Consider the following 5,316-nt stretch of genomic DNA (forward strand, 5'->3'; position numbering starts at 1 on the left):
TATGTATATATATATATATATATATATTGTAATAAGTGAATTATACATGTAATATAAATGGAGAAAATGACCTAAATAGTACATTAATTATACGAGTAGGTCTAAAATGGCCTCTTAACCGACTCAACAAATTTAACTCTTTAGCTATTCAAAAACCTGTCAGCTTTGGTCCCTTACCTATACACTTATCGGTTTTTAGTCCCTTAACTATAAACTTATCGATCTTAGTCCTTTAAGTATTCAAAAACTTATCAAGTTTGGTATTTGTCCATTTTTTAAAAATACAAATAACACAGGTTTATATTAACAAAATCCATGCCTCGAAAAATTAAATCTTTTAGCAATTTTTTCTATTGTTCATCTCTCGGTTACTTTTTCTTCAAATTAACTTATGCGATGAACCTTAATCTCAGCGATTTAAAATAAAATTCACGAGAAATGTAAGTCATATTTTTATTTGACAGAGGATAAAATAAACATATTATTGTTAGTAATGACTTGAATATGTTAAACATTATTATAAAAAGAATTACTATCCTTTAAATTCGAAGTCTGTACTCCAACGACTTCATTGAACAACTGTTTAATTTTTCAGAAATTGAAATTTATAAAATGATAGATTTTTAATTTTTTTTGAATTTTTCTTTTTATATAGATCAATTTTATTATTCTACTCATTTTATTTTACATAAAGAAATTTGACTAAATTAAATAATATCTCCACTGATTAGCATATTCAAGTGCTTAATTTTATCATCCATTGAATTAAATTAGGACTTATATCTTCTTTGCTCATTAATTTTATTTTGAATCGTCGACATTATTGTTCTTTTCATAAGAGTAGTTTGAAAAAAAACGACCGAATAGAGAAACAACTTAAAAATGGGTTAAAGATTTAATTTTACGAAGATATCAGTTGATATAAACCTAAGCTATTTGTATTAAAAAAATGGACAAAGACCAAACTTGATGAGTTTTTGAATACTTACACTACTAAAATCGGTAAGTTTATAGTTAAGAGACTACAAGCGGTAAGTGTATAGTTAAGGGACCAAAACTGACAAGTTTTTGAATAGTTAAAGAACTAAATTCGCTTAGTGTATAATTACGGGAACATTTTAGACCTACACTTATAGTTGAGGGACTATTTATGACATAAGTAGTCCTTTAACTATAGGAGTAGGTCTAAAATGGTCCTACACACTTAACGGATTTAGTCCTTTAACTATTCAAAAACTTGTCAGTTTTGATCCCTTAACTATACACTTACCAGTTTTAATCTCTTAACTATAAACTTACCGATATTAGTCCTTTAAGTATTCAAAAATTTATCAAGTTTGGTTTTTGTCCATTTTAAATACAAATAACATAGGTTTATATTAACAGAATCCATGCGTCGAGAAATTAAATCTTTTAGCAATTTTTCCAATTGTTTATCTATCTGTTACTTTTTCTTCAAATTAACTTTATGCGATGAACCGTAATCTCAACGATATAAAATAAAATTCACGAGGAAAAAAATATAAGTCATAATTTTATTCAATAGAGGATAAAATAAGCTTATTATTGTTACTAATGACTTGAATATGTTAAACTTTATTATAAAAAATATTATTATACGTTAAATTCAAAGTTTGTAATCCAACGACTTCATTGAACGGTTGTTTAACTTTTCAGAAATTGAAATTTATAACATGATAGATTTGCAATTTTTTTTATTTTTTTTATATAGATCAATTTTATTATTCAATTCATTTTATTTTATGTAAAGAAATTTGAGTGAATTAAATAATATCTGCACTGATTAGCATATTCAAGTGCTCGATTTCATCCTCAATTGAATAAAATTTGGACTTATATCTTCTTTTCTCATTAATTTTTTTTTGAATCGTTGACGTTATTGTTCTTTATATTAAAAATAGTTTGAAAAAAAGGACCGAATAGAGAAACAACTTAAAAAATGGGTTAAAGAATTAATTGTACGAAGATTTTGATTGATAAAAATCTAAGATATTTGTATTAAAAAAATGGCCAAAGACGAAACCTGATAAGTTTGTGAATACTTAAATGACTAAAATTGATAAGTTTATAGTTAAGAGACTAAAATCGGTAAGTGTATAGTTAAGGGACTAAAGTTGACAAGTTTTAAAATAGTTAAAGGACTTAATCCGTTAAGTGTATAGTTAAGGGACCTTTTTAGAGCTACTCCTATAATTAAAGGACTATTTATGTCATTTTCTCAATATAGATGTATTGTAACTGTTTTAAAATATATTATGCTTGTTTGCTAAGAAATTAACACAATGTTATTATAAGTGTATTAAAATGTGCGATAAATGTATTATTCATCAATAAAACTTGTATCATATGTATTTTATAAATTATTCTCTGTAATTTGTATTAAAACCATATTATATATAGATTATGGATGTCCAACTAAAAAAATATTATTACTATAAATGCTAAATCTTTTATTAATATATATCATATTTATGTAATTTTTCTTTTAAAGAAAATATAGTTTAAAGTATAATAAATTGCCAGAAATCTTTAACACGTTAGTTGATTAATTTATCCAAACTTTCATCTTGTTGATGAGGATTAAATTTCATGCTTTAGGGCGTGTTTGGCATGAAGGAAAATGTTTTATTAGAAAATATTTTCATGAAAAACAAATATTTTTAGAATAAGTGCATTTTTAGAATGGTTTGAATTTTAGGCTCCAAGTCTATTTATTGAGCATGTTTTAGCTAGGAGATGTTAGTTCCTCCTTGAGAATGAGTAAATATTGAATTTGATTCATTTTTGGGTTGGTAGAAGTAGTTCTGACTCCCTTGCAGGACATTAAATAAGTTTAGCTTGGAATTGAGTTTTTTCTTCCTTGATTATGTGCATTAGATGTAAGTAGTGCATAATGGGCTGCTAAGTTAGATTTTAGTCTTTATAAAACTTTTAAAGTGTCTTTCAAGGACGAATGTTCCTAAGTGGGGGATAATGTAATACTCCAGGAGTTCTAGTAATAACAAGCTAGAGTTTAATGGAGCTAAGTAGGTAAATTTAGAGCCTCACATGTTAGTTTATAGTTGGAAACATGTTTAAACGATGAAAAATGTCTATTTAAGTTAGTTTGGTGATTTTAGAAGTAAAATGTCAAGAAACGACCATGACGTCCAGATATTGATAAGTTGAACTAGCTAGATGAACTAGTGTGTTTAAGGGTCTAGTAGTGGACTTTTAGAGTGTAATATGAAGGTTAAATTCAAGGTAAATGTGTAATACACTTAGAAGGATATAATTAGGGGTTAAATGTCTGGATACAACCTCCCCACGACCACCCAATGGGTCCTTGAAGGGGACCCCAAAAGCAGTCCCCAAAACTGTCAAAATGGGTGACTTACGGCCTAGACTTATGCTCAGTAAGTCCACCTACGCCTCGTAGGTCATGTAGACTTCAGGTACCTGCAGTTTTTGACCCTCAGACACAAACCACGGAGGCCACCTACGGTCCGTAGGTTCCTCTTTCCTAAGTCTGCCTAGTTTTAAGCTTTTAGTTTTAGGTTAGGAGTTAGGGATAGGTTTAGTTATTATTTAGGGGTCAATGTGGGTAGGTTAATAGGTTATTTATCCACCTATATAAGCCTAACTTAACCCTAAACTATCCATTCTAACTAACTCATCTAAAGACCCCAAAAGTCTCTCCAAATTTCCCTCTCTAGAATTGAAGAAGAAGAGAAGAAGAGAGACAGTAACTAGGTAGAATTTGCCAAGGCGTCAAGCTTAGTTTAAGGCTTTGACTAAAGGTATGTGAATCTCCTTCATTTATGTGTTCTTCAATCCATGATCCCCCATATATATCCCTCAATTGTGAATACAAAATACCCCAATCTAGCCAGGGTTATGATTACATTGTGGGTAGGGCTTGATTGTGATTCCAAAGTAGTTGATAGCATTCAATTATGTTTAAATTATGTATGTATGATGAATATATGATGTTTTGATGTGAATTCCTTGATTAACCCTAATCTAAGTTGATGAAGATAATATTTGTGGTTTATGCCAATAGAGGTAATGCTGAAGGTTCTAATGTGATCTTCCTATTTCAATTATATTGAATACTAATTGATCATAGTAGGATCATCTAAATATGAGTTGACCTAGATTGATTGATCAGGAAGTATCTTGGATTATAATGTTAGAATTGATCCCTTATGATCAATTAAGACTTGAATAACCTAGTAATGAGAGATTTGATCAAATTACCTTGAAATCTAGGTATAAAGAAGAGATTTAGAAAAAAACCTTGAGAGTAGGGTTGTGATCATGATGGCTAAGGGTTTAGAGTAAAGCTAATGTGATTACCTAGTTATTCTAAGGCTTTGAGAGTATAGTCTTAATAGGATAAAAGTCTAATAGGTTGGATTGTGATGAGAAGTCTATACTCACCTAATATGACTTAGGAATGCTTTCTAGATGAAAGTGATAGAATCACTTGAAGATGGTTTGGTTGTCAAGGACATCCTTCCATAAGATATGAGTGTTAAGCAAGGCTTAACAAGTAGACCTTGGAGTATATGCTAGAATCCAAGTAGATATGCCAATGAGAAGGAGTGTCACACAAGATAGGGTCTGGACTCCAAGAAGAAAGGAGAACCACTGTCACGACCCGCACATATACTCTAGAAGATAGGGTATTCTTGGATCGAGACACGACGTACTTGACCTCTTGGAGGTCTTGTACAAGACCTTTCGTATCGTTCATCGCATACATACATATGAAAGGTAGTGCCTAAGTAAAACTTTTCACAACATTCTAATAGTCTTTCAAAAACTCTTTCATTTAAAAACCATAGGAAATACTAAGTCTCATTTCATCAAATCTTAGACTCAAAATACACTTTGGGACACGGCCCATACAATATAAATATAGAACTATTAAGTCTATTACAATACTTCAATAAAAGAAATAAAAGACATCTATGCCCTCAAGTCAAATGAGGACATATTTTAACTTGCTTGAAAGATCCTATAATCCAAGCTTATCTCCCAAAAGCACCTTCACCTATGAATCACTTTAGAGATAGATAAAAGCATGGAATTAGTACAAACACATGTACTAAGTATGACATAATGCATAAAAATCATGAAAACAAACATTTATTGGAAATATACTCTTTTTGATTAAAACATCACCTTAGAAACACATAAGATAATATGGACACTTATTCACATTTTAATGACATTACAGTGAACTAAGTCACTATTACAGTGAATCAATTCACTGTTACAGTGAAGTTCCTCAACTTCACATTGTACACT

Source organism: Solanum pennellii, chromosome 7, assembly GCF_001406875.1.
Source record: "Solanum pennellii chromosome 7, SPENNV200".
NCBI lineage: Eukaryota > Viridiplantae > Streptophyta > Magnoliopsida > Solanales > Solanaceae > Solanum > Solanum pennellii.